Source organism: Salmo salar, chromosome 23, assembly GCF_965601325.2.
Source record: "Salmo salar chromosome 23, fSalSal1, whole genome shotgun sequence".
NCBI lineage: Eukaryota > Metazoa > Chordata > Actinopteri > Salmoniformes > Salmonidae > Salmo > Salmo salar.
In genome coordinates, this window is record NC_138313.1 from 30,057,474 (window position 1) to 30,074,139 (window position 16,666).

The 16,666-nt window shown below is 42.6% G+C and overlaps 3 non-coding genes across 3 annotated transcripts; all 3 read right to left on the reverse strand.

The window, feature by feature from the left end:
- Window positions 1-2,054: 2,054 nt before the first annotated feature.
- On the reverse strand, window positions 2,055-2,127 carry trnav-cac (transfer RNA valine (anticodon CAC)). Its single transcript has one exon. It is a non-coding gene; the product is annotated as a tRNA-Val (tRNA).
- Window positions 2,128-12,885: 10,758 nt separating this feature from the next.
- trnav-aac (transfer RNA valine (anticodon AAC)) lies at window positions 12,886-12,958 on the reverse strand. The gene has a single exon. It is a non-coding gene; the product is annotated as a tRNA-Val (tRNA).
- A 3,599-nt stretch (window positions 12,959-16,557) lies between these two features.
- Window positions 16,558-16,629, reverse strand: trnad-guc (transfer RNA aspartic acid (anticodon GUC)). Its single transcript has one exon. It is a non-coding gene; the product is annotated as a tRNA-Asp (tRNA).
- Window positions 16,630-16,666: the final 37 nt, after the last annotated feature.

The window sequence follows — 16,666 nt, forward strand, 5'->3', positions numbered from 1 at the left end:
CCAGAGTAGCCTGTTCTCTAACAGTAGAGCAGAGACTGCCCGTAAAGTAGAACATGCACAGGACGTGGTCCGCACATAAGAGTTAAAAAATCTCACCAAGTTATATGACAGCACATATATTACATATTTGAAGAATCTGTTACTCTCTTTATGTTGTATATTTAAGCAATAAGGCCCAAGGAGGTGTGGTATATTGCCAATATACCATGGCTAAGGGTTGTTCTTAGGCACGACACAGCAATTAGCCGTGATATATTAGCCATATATCACAAACCCCTGAGGTGCCTTATTACTATTATAAACTGGTTGGCGACGTAATTAGAGCAGTAAAAATACATTTTTGTCATACTGTGGCATACGGTCTGATATGCCACGGTTGTCAGAATTCAGGGCTTGAACCACCCAGTTTATAATTATACATGTATACCAGGGATTCATGTTAAATGTAAATGACTTTTTGACAAATCAAACAATTTGCATCCCCATTGTAGTATTTGAATAGAGTGATTTCAGTGCCAACAGAAATTGTATTTGAATTCTATAATGTTTTATTTGTAATGCACAAATTTATCATTGAATTCATAAATGTAACTTATGATTTGAAACTGAATTATATTGCAATGTAATAATATTTATATATTGAGTTTAAATATGGTATATATTGCATTCATTTTCTGTGTATCATGTTTAGGGACTATCATTTCAAGTTGACTAAAGTTTCATATATTCAACTTCTCAGATATATTCCGTTTTCAATTTCAGTTCTGTAAATTTAGATTCCAAACCAAAAGACAACATTCTGGTACTTTGCCAGCCAGAAAAGGTAGAGGGGAAAAAATACAATGAAATGCTCTGTGGTAAACAGAAGCTATCGGTACCAATGGAGAAGTTTCTGAAGCCAATGTGGCTCAATTTAGATTCGATTTAGGTTCTGAATGAAAGGTAAAAATATGTATTTTCCGTATGTTTAAAATAGATATTTTACAGGACGTCGAAAAAGCATATTTTCCAGACGTTGAAAAATACGTATTTTCCTGATGTTGAAAACAGGCTCATGTTTGGTTCTGAATTAAATTTGAAAAAAGACTTCATTTATAGACGTCTATGTTTGGGCCAAATCAAAGCTGGTCCAGACCTGACAAAATCTGAACCAAACATAGACGTCTACGATTGTTCGAAGATTTTTTCAACCGAACGTTGGTGGAGTACCGCAGCTATGCTTCTCTCCAACAGCACCCTGGAGAGGCGCGCTGGGAATGGACAATCAACATATTTTGTGCCCCTGCCTTTGTCAAAGTGGGCACTGTTTATCACAGAGCAGCATCAGCGCTCAACTAAAAAGCCAAATATGTCACTGGTTGAGTGAAATTGTCATTGTTTTGGGGCAGAATTATGTGAGGTTTTATGTCTTGTTGTTAGAGGTGCGTCATGGTCAGTTTAGCTCAGAAAATACCGCCATCGTCAATCTCCAGTCATAGGCTGCTACCGACTCCTGTCTAGGAGGCCGGCGGTCGCTAAAACTCTGGAACATGAACTTTGTTCCCCTCTATGGATGCACAAAGGATGTGCAGGACACGTTAGAAGGGATTGCGACCAACAACAAAAAACGCAATTTGGCCACCATATGAATATTTTTAGAGCAGATAGGTGGGCTAAACTATGTATTTTGCCTAGTGGTGTGAACGGTTGAGTTTTGGCCACATGAGAGAAAAATGTAGGTGTGTTTTTGTCTTACAGTAACGTAATACTGTAATACTGTAATATAATATGCTATTATATTCGGTTATGTTATGTAGAATACTATCATTATGTGATATTGCAGACATTGACTCAGCTTTGATCTAACTTTCTAAAACAAGCACCATTTGCCAGAGTAGCCAGTTCTCTAAGAGTAGAACAGAGACTGTGCTTAAAGTAGAGCATGCAAATAACGTGATCCGCACATGCACAGAAGCTTTGGGATCTTTACTGCAGAGAAAAATAGGTCACAGGATATTCGGATCCGCAGCCACTCCGTTATTAATTTTCATTCATTGGTCCAGTTTGACAAAATATGTTTCCGCCCGGTCTCGAACCGGGGACCTTTCGCGTGTGAGGCGAACGTGATAACCACTACACTACGGAAACTGAAAGATATTGCCAGAAATAGAGTTAAAGAATCTCACCACGTGATTTGACTGTATGCATACCACATATTTGAAGAATCTGTTACTCTTTATGTTGTATATTTATATATGTAGACTAGGGATACTTGTTAAATGTAAATTACTTTTTGACAAATCAAACAATTCGCTTCCCAATTGTAGTATTTGAATGGAGTGATTTCAGTGCCAACAGAAATTGTATTTGAATTCAATCTTTTTTAATTTGTAATGCCCAAATTGAATCATTGAATTCATAAATTGAACTTTGATATCATGATTTGAAACTGAATTAAATGGCAATGTAATTTCAATGTAATAATATTTATATATTGAGTTTAAATATATATATATAGCATTAATTTTCTGTGTATCAAGTTTACAAACTATCACTTAAATTTCACAAAAGTTTAATATATTGAACTTCTCAGATATATTCAAATTCAGTTTAAATTCAGTTCTAAATTCGGATTCAAAACAAAAGACAACATCCTGGTACTTTGCCAGCCATAAACGGTTGAGGAGGGCAGAGAGTCAAACGTTCTCTGTGGTAAACAGAAGTAGGTGCTGAACAATTAAGTGCTGAGCAATTAACATTAGTTATTTTTTGTTTTTTTAAACAGGCCAATATTCTACATAGTTTAGCATCGAAAACATGGGAACTACAATGACCATAATCCATTGCGCGCCTACTTGTCCAATTCTAAAATTGATTAAATTATTTATTTTTCTCAATCTACACACAATACCACATAATGACAAAGTGAAAACAGGTTTAGACATTTTTGCAAATGTATTAAAATAAAAAACAGAAATGACTTATTTACATAAGTATTCAGACCCTTTGCTACGAGACTCGAAATTGAGCTCAGGTGCATCCTTTTTCCATTGATCATCCTTGAAATGTTTCTACAACTTGATTGGAGTCCACCTGTGGTAAATTCAATTGATTGGACAGGATTTGGAAAGGCACACACCTGTCTATATAAGGTCCCACAGTTGACAGTGCATGTCAAAGCAAAAGCCAAACCATGAGGACAAAGGAATTGTCAGTAGAGCTCCGAGACAGGATTGTGTCGAGGAACAAATCTGGGGAAGAGTACCAAAAAAAATCTGCTGTATTGAAGGTCTCCAAGAACACAGTGGCCTCCATCATTCTTAAATGGAAGACATTTGGAACCACCAAGACTCTTCTTAGAGCAATCGGGGGAGAAGGGCCTTGGTCAGGGAGGTGACAAAGACCCCGATGGCCACTCTGACAGAGCTCCAGAGTGAAAAAGTTGAATGTGGATATGGGAGAACCTACCAGAAGGACAACCATCTCTGCAGCACTCCACCAATCAGGCCTTTATGGTGGAGTGGCCAGACGGAAGCCACTCCTCAGTAAAAGGCAAACTGTGTACTGTTGAGTGCTGACGTCATTTCCTGTCACAACTTGTGGACTTGTTTACGTGCTGCCGTGGGTTTTGTTGCTAGTGTTACTTTGCTACCTGCCAGCTTTACGTTTTTTTACTTTTTAATTACCGTTTTATATTTTAATTTTTTCCCCTCCCTCGACTTTTTTCATTCAACTTTTTCACCCCGGACGCTTTATCTGGACATGGTTCTACAGGACCTCCACCAGCCGAAGCCAAGTAGTAACATTAACATTATGCATTCTAATTGCAGTCGCTGAACTCATAATATATAGGAGAACGATCGCCTTATGGTGAGGATAGCCGTACTGCAAGCCCAGCTTCAGATGTAATCGTTAGACAAGGGTAATTTAAGTGTAGGAAAGGATGACACAGCGTCTGTGCCACAAATAAGTACAGATAGTAGTATAAATCCCCTCGAAACAGTCCCCGCAGCCGGACAATTTTCTCATGGCTTCTGGAAGGAAATGCTGTAGGAATGCTCAACCGGTGTCGCTCATTCAGCCGACAAACTTTCAACCGGTTCTCCCCATTAAGCGACGAGTCGGAGTCAGAGGCCGAGCCTTCTCTGGTCTCTCTTCCACCTGTTACGGGGTCTGAGACGCCGAAGCCTCCCACCATTAGCTCTGACTCAGTGAGGATAGCCGTGCCGTCCAACATGTCTCCAGACATACTCACTGCCACAGTCATACTCTGGACCTAGTTTTGTCCCGTGGAATAAATATTAATGTTTTTCCTCATAATCCTGGACTATCGGACCACCATTTTATTACGTTTGCAATCGCAACAAATAATCTGCTCAGACCCCGACCAAGGATCATCAAAAGCCGTGTTATAAATTCTCAGACAACCCAAAGATTCCTATATGCCCTTCCAGACTCCCTCCACCTACCCAAGGATGTCAGAGTACAACAATTGGTTAATCACCTAACTGAGGAACTTAATTTAACCTTGCGTAATACCCTAGATGCAGTCGCATCCCTAAAAACAAAAAACAATTGTCATATGAAACTAGCTCCCTGGTATACAGAAAATACCCAAGCCCTGAAGCAAGCTTCTAGAAAGTTGTAACGGAAATGGCGCTACACCAAACTGGAAGTCTTCCGATTAGTTTGGAAAGACAGTACCGTGCAGTATCGAAGAGCCTTCACTGCTGCTCGATCATCCTATTTTTCCAACTTAATTGAGGAGAATAAGAACAATCCTAAATGTATTTTTAATACTGTTGCAAAGCTAACTAAAAAACAGCATTCCCCAAGAGAGGACGGCTTTCACTTCAGCGGTGATAAATTCATGACGAAAAGATCATGATCATTAGAAAGCAAATTACGGACTCATCTTTTAATCTGCGTATTTTTCGAAAGCTCAGTTGTCCTGAGTCTGCACAACACTGCCAGGCACTAGGATCAAGGGAGACACTCAAGTTTTTTAATATTATATCTCTTGACACATTGATGAGAATAGTCATGGCCTCTAAACCTTCAAGCTGCATACTGGACCCTATTCCAACTAAACTACTGAAAGAGCTGCTTCCTGTGCTTAGCCCTCCTATGTTGAACATAATAAACGGCTCCCTTTCCACCGGATGTGTACCAAACTCACTAAAAGTGGCAGTATTAAAGCCTCTCTTGAAAAAGCCAAACCTTGACCCAGAAAATATTTTTTTAAACGATCGGCCTATATCAAATCTCCATTTCCTCTCAAATTTTTTAAAAAGCTGTTGCGCAGCAACTCACTGCCTTCCTGAAGACTAACAATGTATACGGAACGCTTCAGTCTGGTTTTACACTCCATCATAGCACTGAGACTGCACTTGTGTTTTAATGGCATCAGACCAAGGCTCTGCATCGGTCCTCCTGCTCCTAGACCTTAGTGCTGCTTTTGATACCATCGATCACCACATTCTTTTGGAGAGATTGGAAACCCAAATTGGTCTACACGGACAAGTGCTGGCCTGGTTTAGATCTTATCTGTCGGAAAGATATCAGTTTGTCTCTGTGGATGGTTTGTCCTCTGACAAATCAACTGTACATTTCGGTGTTCAAGGTTCCGTTTTAGGACATTTACATTTACATTTAAGTCATTTAGCAGACGCTCTTATCCAGAGCATCTTACAAAGTGGTGGATTCACCTTATGATATCCAGTGGAACAACCACTTTAGAATAGTGCATCTCAATCTTTTAAGGGGGGGGGGGGGGGGGTTAGAAGGATTACTTTATCCTATCCTAGGTATTGCTTAAAGAGGTGGGGTTTCAGGTGTCTCCAGAAGGTGGTGATTGACTCCGCTGTCCTGGCGTCGTGAGGGAGCTTGTTCCACCATTGGGGTGCCAGAGCAGCGAACAGTTTTGACTGGGCTGAGCGGGAACTGTGCTTCCTCAGAGGTAGGGAGGCGAGCAGGCCAGAGGTGGATGAACGCAGTGCCCTTGTTTGGGTGTAGGGCCTGATCAGAGCCTGAAGGTACGGAGGTGCCGTTCCCCTCACAGCTCCGTAGGCAAGCACCATGGTCTTGTAGCGGATGCGAGCTTCAACAGGAAGCCAGTGGAGAGAGCGGAGGAGCGGGGTGACGTGAGAGAACTTGGGAAAGTTGAACACCAGATGGGCTGCGGCGTTCTGGATGAGTTGTAGGGGTTTAATGGCACAGGCAGGGAGCCCAGCCAACAGCGAGTTGCAGTAATCCAGACGGGAGATGACAAGTGCCTGGATTAGGACCTGCGCCGCTTCCTGTGTGAAGCAGGGTCATACTCGGCGAATGTTGTAGAGCATGAACCTACAGGATGGGGTCACCGCCTTGATGTTAGTAGAGAACAACAGGGTGTTGTCCAGGGTCACGCCAAGGTTCGTAGCACTCTGGGAGGAGGACACAATGGAGTTGTCAACCGTGATGGCGAGATCATGGAACGGGCAGTCCTTCCCCGGGAGGAAGAGCAGCTCCGTCTTGCCGAGGTTCAGCTTGAGGTGGTGATCCGTCATCCACACTGATATGTCTGCCAGACATGCAGAGATGCGATTCGCCACCTGGTTATCAGAAGGGGGAAAGGAGAAGATTAATTGTGTGTCGTCTGCATAGCAATGATAGGAGAGACCATGTGAGGATATGACAGAGCCAAGTGACTTGGTGTATAGCGAGAATAGGAGAGGGCCTAGAACAGAGCCCTGGGGGACACCAGTGGTGAGAGCACGTGGTGCGGAGACAGATTCTCGCCACGCCACCTGGTAGGAGCGACCTGTCAGGTAGGACGCAATCCAAGCGTGGGCCGCGCCGGAGATGCCCAACTCGGAGAGGGTGGAGAGGAGGATCTGATGGTTCACCGTATCAAAGGCAGCAGATAGGTGTAGGAGGATGAGAGCAGAGGAGAGAGAGTTAGCTTTAGCAGTGCGGAGAGCCTCCGTGACACAGAGAAGAGCAGTCTCAGTTGAATGACCAGCCTTGAAACCTGACTGATTTGGATCGAGAAGGTCATTCTGAGAGAGATAGCAGGAGAGCTGGCCAAGGACGGCACGTTCAAGAGTTTTGGAGAGAAAAGAAAGAAGGGATACTGGTCTGTAGTTGTTGACTTCGGAGGGATCGAGTGTAGGTTTTTTCAGAAGGGGTGCAACTCTCGCTCTCTTGAAGAAGGAAGGGACGTAGCCAGCGGTCAAGGATGAGTTGATGAGCGAGGTGAGGTAAGGGAGAAGGTCTCCGGAAATGGTCTGGAGAAGAGAGGAGGGGATAGGGTCAAGCGGGCAGGTTGTTGGGCGGCCGGCCGTCACAAGACGCGAGATTTCATCTGGAGAGAGAAGGGAGAAAGAGGTCAAAGCACAGGGTAGGGCAGTGTGAGCAGGACCAGCGGTGTCGTTTGACTTAGCAAACGAGGATCAGATGTCGTCAACCTTCTTTTCAAAATGGTTGACGAAGTCATCCGCAGAGAGGGAGGGGGGGGGGGAGGGGGAGGAGGATTCAGGAGGGAGGAGAAGGTGGCAAAGAGCTTCCTAGGGTTAGAGGCAGATGCTTGGAATTTAGAGTGGTAGAAAGTGGCTTTAGCAGCAGAGACAGAAGAGGAAAATGTAGAGAGGAGGGAGTGAAAGGACGCCAGGTCCGCAGGGAGGCGAGTTTTCCTCCATTTCCGCTCGGCTGCCCGGAGCCCTGTTCTGTGAGCTCGCAATGAGTCGTCGAGCCACGGAGCAGGAGGGGAGGACCGAGCCGGCCTGGAGGATAGGGGACATAGAGAATCAAAGGATGCAGAAAGGGAGGAGAGGAGGGTTGAGGAGGCAGAATCAGGGGATAGGTTGGAGAAGGTTTGAGCAGAGGGAAGAGATGATAGGATGGAAGAGGAGAGGGTAGCGGGAGAGAGAGAGCGAAGGTTGGGACGGCGCAATACCATCCGAGTAGGGGCCGAGTGAGAAGTGTTGGATGAGAGCGAGAGGGAAAAGGATACAAGGTAGTGGTCGGAGACTTGGAGGGGAGTTGCAATGAGATTAGTGGACGAACAGCATCTAGTAAAGATGAGGTCAAGTGTATTGCCTGCCTTGTGAGTAGGGGGGGAAGGTGAGAGGGTGAGGTCAAAAGAGGAGAGGAGTGGAAAGAAGGAGGCAGAGAGGAATGAGTCAAAGGTAGACGTGGGGAGGTTAAAGTCACCCAGAACTGTGAGAGGTGAGCCATCCTCAGGAAAGGAACTTATCAAGACGTCAAGCTCATTGATGAACTCTCCAAGGGAACCTGGAGGGCGATAAATGATAAGGATGTTAAGCTTGAAAGGGCTGGTAACTGTGACAGCATGGAATTCAAATGAGGAGATAGACAGATGGGTCAGGGGAGAAAGAGAGAATGTCCACTTGGGAGAGATGAGGATTCCAGTGCCACCACCCCGCTGGCCAGATGCTCTCGGGGTATGCGAGAACACGTGGGCAGACGAGGAGAGAGCAGTAGGAGTAGCAGTGTTATCTGTGGTAATCCATGTTTCCGTCAGTGCCAAGAAGTCGAGGTGCTGGAGGGTAGCATAGGCTGAGATGAACTCTGCCTTGTTGGCAGCAGACCGGCAGTTCCAGAGGCTGCCGGAGACCTGGAACTCCACGTGGGTCGTGCGCGCTGGGACCACCAGGTTAGAGTGGCAACGGCCACGCGGTGTGAAGCGTTTGTGTGGCCTGTGCAGAGGGGAGAGAACAGGGATAGACAGACACATAGTTGACAGGCTACAGAAGAGGCTACGCTAATGCAAAGGAGATTGGAATGACAAGTGGACTACACTTCTCGAATGTTCAGAAAGTTAAGCTTACTTTGCAAAAATGTTATTGACTAAAATGACGAAGATGATACAGTAATGCTGGCTGGTGAAGTAGGCTAGCTAGCAGTGGCTGCGTTGTTGACCACTATTGTTTTCACTATGTATTTTACCTCTTGGTGATGTCATTCGGAAACAATGTTAACTTTCACTGCTATGCGGGCAATACACAGCTGACAATTCGATGAAACATGGTGAAGCCCCAAAATTGCCCTCCCTGGAAGCCTGTGTTTCAGACATAAGGAAGTGGATGGCTGCAAATGTTTTACTTTTAAACAGACAAACAGAGATGCTAGTTCTAGGTCCCAAGAAACAAAGGGATCTTCTGTTGGATCTGACAATTAATCTTGGTTGTACAGTCGTCTCAAATAAAACTGTAAAGGACCTCGGTGTTACTCTGGACCCTGATCTCATTTTTTACGAACATATCAAGACTGTTTCAAGGACAGATTTTTTTCCATCTATGTAACATTGCAAAAATCAGAAACCTTGTCCAAAAATGATGCAGAAAAATGTATCCATGCTTTTGTCACTTCTAGATTAGACTACGGCAATGCTCTATTTTCCGGCTACCCGGATAAAGCACTAAATAAAATTCAGTTAGTGCAAAACACGGCTGCTAGAATCTTGACCAGAACCCAAAAAATTTGATCATATTACTCCAGTGCTAGCCTCTGTTAAGGCTAGGGTTGATTTCAAGGTTTTACTGCTAACCTACAAAGCATTACATGAACTTGCTTCTATTTATCTTTCTGATTTGGTCCTGCCATACATACCTACACATACGCTATGGTCACAAGACGCAGGCCTCCTTACTGTCCCTAGAATTTCTAAGCAAACAGCTGGAGGCAGGGCTTTCTCCTATAGAGCTCCATTTTTATGGAATGGTCTGCCTATCCATGTGAGAGACGCAGACTCGGTCTCAACCTTTAAGTCTTTATTGAAGACTCATCTCATCAGTAGGTCCTATGATTGAGTCTAGTCTGGTTCAGGGGTGTGAAAGTGAACGGAAAGGCACTGGAGCAACGAACCACCTTTGCTGTTTCTGCCTGGCCCGGTTACCTTCTCTTCACTGGAATTATCTGCGTCTAACCCTATTATGGGGGCTGAGTCACTGGCTTACTGGAGCTCTTCCATGCCGTCCATAGGAGGGGTGTCACTTGAGTCGGTTGAGTCTCTGACGTGATCTTCCTGTCCTGGTTGGCGCCCCCCCCCCCCCCCGGGTTCGTGCTGTGGGGGAGATCTTCATGGGATATACTCGGCCTTGTCTCAGGGTAGTAAGTTGGTGGTTGAAGATATCCCTCTAGTGGTGTGGGTGCTGTGCTTTGGCAAAGTGGGTGGGGTTATATCCTGCCTGGTTGGCCCTGCCTGGGGGTATAGTCGGACGGGGCCACAGTGTCTCCCGACCCCTCCTGTCTCAGCCTCCAGTAATTATGCTGCAATAGTTTGTGTCGGGGGGCTAAGGCCAATCTGTTATATCTGGAGAATTCTCCTGTCTTGTCCTGTGTGAATTTAATTTCTCTCGGCCTCTCCCGTTTCAACTGTTCTGCCTGCAGCTATGGAACCCTGACCCGTTCACCGGATGTGCTACCTTGTCCAGGATCTGCTGTTTTCGACTCTCTCTACCGCACCTGCTGTCTCTAACTTTGAATGATCGGCTATGAAAAGCCAACTGACATTTACTCCTGATGTGCTGACCTGTTGCATTTTCTACAACCACTGATTATTATTATTATTTGACCCTGCTGGTCATCTATGAACGATTGAACATCTTGGCCATGTAGTATTATAATCTCCACCCGGCAGAGCCAGAAGAGGACAGGCCACTCCTCAGAACCTAGTTTCTTCCTAGGTTCCCGCCTTTCTAGGGAGTTTTTCCTAGCCACCATGCTTCTACATCTGCATTGCTTGCTGTTTGGGGTTTTCGGCTGGGTTTCTGTATAGCACTTTTTGACATCAGCTGATGTAAAAAGGGCTTTATAAATACATTTGATTGATTGACAGCCCTCTTGGAGTTTGCCAAAATGCACCTAAAGGACTCTGACCATGAGAAACAAGATTCTCTGGTCTAATGAAACCAAGGTTGAACTCTTTGGCCTGAATGCCAAGCATCACTTCTGGAGGAAACCTGTCACCATCCCTACGGTGAAGCATGGTGGTGGTAGCATCATGCTGTGGGGATATCTTTCAGTCGCAGGGACTGGGAGACTAATCAGGATCGAGGGAAAGATGAATGGTGAAAACCTGCTCCAGAGCGCTCAGGACCTCAGACTGGGGCGAAGGTTCACCTTCCAACAGGACAAGCACACATCCAAGACAACGCAGGAGTGGCTTCGGGACAAGTCTCTGAATATCCTTGAGTGATTTCAGTGCTAACAGAAATTGTATTTGAATTCCATAATTTTAACTTCTATTATAATACATTGAATTTGAATTTGTAAAGCACAAAATAAATTAGAGGTGTGCCAACATGGCCATACTCGTATTCGTAAATGACAGTTGATAGTTGGATCAGATGATACTCGTGATCGGAAAAAAACGTTAGCGTTTTAACATACCTAAATAGATGTTGGCAAAATACCTGCCTGCACATTCTCATTGCAAAAAAGCTGCAGATGAGGATGTGTGTCTGTCCTCAATTTACAGCAGGCTGCCAAGTTTGCTTTAAGTCTGCTTTAAGTCAGAATGTGCATCAGTGGCTCATATTTTTTCCCTACCCTTGCCACGCTTATTAGATATCCAGCCTGATATCATGCACATTGGTAGCTTGATAGCAAATGACCTGGCCATGTAATTTATCATAATAGCAGGCAACAGCAATCTAAATTATCAGACATTTACTTACAGCCAGGTGCGTTATTTACAGACAGCCAGGTGAGTTATTTAGAGTACACAATGTAGAACCTCACACATGACTAACTGACATGAGAAAGATGAGTGCTGGCAGCCAGTTTTCTTTTTTTTTCCTGACCATGGATAATTACAAAAACACTCAGATAATAATCGTATCCAGAAAAATCGCCCATATCCGTTACGATGCTCTTTATGTCCAACTACTCGGCACAAACCTAATTTGAATCATTGAATTCACAAATTCAACTTTTATATCATGATTTCAAACTGAATTGAATATTGCATTATTTAAAAAATTGTCATTTAAATGTAAATATTTATATGGAGTTTCAATATGGTATATATTACGTTCATCGTATAAAATCTACAAACTATAATTTCAAGTTGACCAAAGTTTCATATATTCAACTTATCAGATGCATTCAAATTCAGTTCTGTAAATTCAGATTCAAAACCAAAGACAACGTCCTGGTACTTTGCCAGCCAGCAAAGGTAGAGGAGAACACATCGTATCAAACGCTGGCTGTGGTAAACAGAAACAAGCAGTACCAAGGGAGGGGTTTCTGAAGACAATGTGGCCTATTGACTTTATTTTCTTCTTATGAATTTTTGACTTTTGGACCCGTTTTGGCTATAAGCTATTATGACTCCATTCCCGAAAGCTAAAACTCTCCGGAACATGTATGCTGCGGCTTCTGTTCCCCTCTATAACGCTCACTTTTGTTTAAATCTTCATTCATCAGCGCCAACTGACAATACAAAATAACAATAGTTCAAAACAATAGTGACTGTCACGCCCTGACCTTAGAGAGCCTTTTTATTTCTCTATTTGGTTAGGTCAGGGTGTGATTTGGGTGGGCATTCTAGTTTTTCTATTTCTTTGTTGGCCGGGTATGGTTCCCAATCAGAGGCAGCTGTCTATCGTTGTCTCTGATTGGGGATCATACTTAGGCAGCCTTTTTCCCACCTTAGTTTGTGGGGTCTTGTTTTTGGTACTGTGCTGTATGCCCTACTGAACGTTACGTTTTCGTTTGTATTTGTTTTGTTTTCGGTGTTCATTTAATAAATTTAAAAATGTATGCCTACCATGCTGCACCTTGGTCCAATCCTTCCATCGTCGAGCGTAACAGTGACAAAATGTGTAACCAACGAATACTGTATTTATTTGTTTATTTTCAGACATTGGCCATAGCCTACCATTTACTTTCTGAAAAAAATGTTTCCGCCCGGTCTCGAACCGGGGACCTTTCGCGTGTTAGGCGAACGTGATAACCACTACACTACGGAAACTGTATGTCTCAAGTATAAATACTCGAAATAACCCTACTGCTCAAATAGCCTAATCAGTATCATGCAATAGTTCATCTGTATCAAGTTTTACTTCATACCCTTTAGACCTTCAGTACTGTTGAAAGTATGGATTAATAACAACAAAGTCACGCCGATGGGTGACATGACAGCGTGGGAGGACCTGCCCCACGGTTCATATAAAACCGTATGTCATACCGCACTGTCTCTTATTTCTACTCACAAAGTTAGTTTAGACGTATCACGGAAATTGACTGCTCCGCATCTTCCCAGGTCCAGGTAGGGTAAACAAAATTTACTTGGCGGGTGCTGTACAACTCCCGCCAGATTATTGTAACTCTCTACCTTTACTGTGTATTGTGGTAGCTGTTGTAATACCAGTCTCCGGTTACTATTATATTAGTTAATTTGACTTAATCAATATTGCATAAATTATTTTATATTTATATTTTATTTATTCACATTCTAAGCTGAGAGAACACATCACCATGATGCTGGGCATGCATAACGGCTCCTCTTGTGGAGCTGAACTACAAGTAGAAGATGGTCTTTAGCTGTGCCCCGCCTGCCTAGGCGTTGGCCACCTGCGTGAGCTCCTTACTGATGCCTGCATTTACCGCGTTATCCTGCATGTGAAGGTGAGGGAGCGCGGCTAGCTAGAGTTGAGGGCCTGATTTTCACAGGTAATTAACCTAGCGTCCGACTTTGTTCGCCAGGACACACACAGGGCCGGGTCAACATCACAAAACAGTACCATTTGGACCATGCAACATTTTTATTTCAGAATTTGTATTCCGTTTATGTTTTACTATAAAAAGGAAATATTAGACTTGCAGAAAAACATGTTGGCCAAGCTCCAGCATTTAGAGTTAGATAATTCTAAACACATTTTCAGTGAATCAGCCATAAGATATGTTCACCCTGGTACAGACATGCACTTAACTGTCTTTAATTAGACTATTTTAATTCTATTTACATTTTCATAAAGCTATTGTGTCCCCTTGTCAACCCTGTCCATTTGTTCTGGTCAAATTATAAAGAAATAACTGATTTTGTATACAATGTGTGGTTTTATACAGAACTTCATCTAATTTGCACCTTATCTTTCTAAAGTGAGACAGGTATTAATGATATTTTATCCAAGTTTATAATTTTGTGGTGGTAGCGGTGTCTTACTCTTTAAAATACATTACAGAAATTCTTGATATTTGACCATGTAATTGAATTCATTTGAAAAAGATGCCAAGATAAAAGGGTGGACCAAGGTATAACGGGACAGAAGATAAATTAAACCCTGAACACTAAATACTGAACACTGAATAGACATCTACATAGTAATACATGTGAAAAATTTTCACATTTTCACTGTGAAAAACACAAAAATACATTGCTGGTACAAAATCATTGGAATTAGCATTAAAACACATTGCTGTCCCTCTTCCTCTCCCCCTCTCTCGCTCCCCCTCTTTCCATCTCTTCCCCCTTTCACCCCAAATGCTCTTCCACATACTTACAGGTGGATTTTTCCATCTGCACAGAGTGTTCATTAACAGCATGTGGCTCTGGCATCAGACAAATTATCTGTCCCTCAGAGTACCAACAAATATCATCCTTTGGACTTGGCCAGAAAAATTTGTTGATGCCATTTCAGTGCATGCACTTCACCTTAATGTTATGTTCCTCAACATCCAGAAAGTTTAGCAACTAATAATCTAAAAATGCCTTATCTTAAGCATACTCTAACCTTGAAGGCCCAGGCTGATTTTCAGGAGTTGAGGGGGGTGTTTGGGACTGCAGCAACGCACTAGCCTTGGCCCTGAGTATCCTTTTTAAATCTCTCCATTTCTTCCTTTCTGCACGCTGCACTCTGTCACTGAGTTCAGCTATTGTCTTCTTTGTCCCTGTCTCTTTATCTTTCCTCCATTTCTCCCTCTCTCTCTAGATACTCTCTCCTTTCTGGGTCAGCATTATGTCGTTCTCTGTATTGCCGCTGTCTTTCAGCTGCACTAAGAGGAGGTGCCATTCCTTCAGAAAGACCTGATTCAATTGATATTTATTCTTATAATACTATACATGAGATGTGTATGTATTATACATACACACCTGTAATTATGTAATATAAGTTATGAACAAAAACACATTTTGCAACACATTACTGCAAGATATCAATTTGTCCACTCTGTTGAGTGCATGTCCACCCTGTTACATGTACATGGATAACAGGGTGGACAATAACAGGGTGGACATTCTGAGCTAAAATGAGCAGCTATGCTCCAAGTGATCGTGATGAAGCTAGGATAATGGCTGCCACTTGAAAAAGAATTTGCATTGTTTGACAAATATATTTCGAAATTATGAAATTCGTATGAAATTCGATTAACGTCTTTTGTATTTTTGCTTAACAGGGTGGACATGTTATGCTTTCCCACATCACATCATCAACATATAATGATGAAAATGTAATAGTATGAAATCTAGATACTTCCAAATTCATCACAGTTGTTTTTCCTGCCAAGAAAGTGACATAATTTCCTGTTTATGATGTCATTGTAGAAAATATATTTTTTCTTAAAGTGCCAGTAACCACAATGTAACTTATAGGCCTTATAAAAAAAATACTCATATGCCATCACTATTATGTCGATTGATTAATTCCAGGTAGTAATTTTGGATTAAAAAGGTATAGGCAGCCTAGCCAGCCCAATTTTGAATATAATCTAAATTTGATCACATTCACATTTTCTCCTGACACGAATTTGAATTGAATAATGTTCCAAAAAATGCTCAACTATCACTCTTCACTCTTAATCTCAATCCAACAATGTCACCAAGCTTCTCAACACATAGAACCCCCATAATGCTTGCTCTGTGGCACAATCCAAATACAACACACTAGGTTCGTTCTCTGATCGATAGAGTTTGACCCCACTGCTGTCTCTGGCGCCACACCAACCTCGCCATCTAGATGTGTGAAAGTAAGTGTATAAGCTAATGATCCATCATGTATGACATTCCTGGGAGTGTGTAAACTTAAATGTTTAATTACCATGGCATTTCTGTATGTTCTCTATAGTTATGTACTTTAAAATGTATCAATTGACCAAAGCGGCACATTTGGGAAAAATCCTGGCAGACTTGTGCAATAATGTAAATCTTCACTGGCCCAGTCTGAAAATGTGCACACACTGCTGCCATCTGCTGGCCAAAATCTAAATTACAACTAGACTCCAATCTGAAAGTATGGCCTCTTTTGCATTTCAAAGATGGGAAGAAGATAATACAAAGACATGCATTTTTTTGTCTTTTACCAGATCTGAAGTGTTTTATTATCCTACATTAATTTCACATTGCCACAAACTTCAAAGTGTTTCCTTTCAAATGATATCAATAATATGCTTATCCTTGCTTCAGGTCCTGAGCTACAGTCAGTTAGATGTCATTTTAGGTGAAAATTGAAAAAAAATGGTACGATCCTTAAGAGGATAATGTACACAAATGTCTATCCCAGTAAAATGATGATATTTCAGGTCTCAGTTACAAATCAACAGTGAGAAAAAAAAAGAGTTAAGAAAAACAACTTCCTCCCCGTCGGGGAATTGAACCCCGGTCTCCCGCGTGACAGGCGGGGATACTGACCACTATACTAACGAGGACTAAAGAAAGATAAACCATGTTTTTTATAAAACTGCC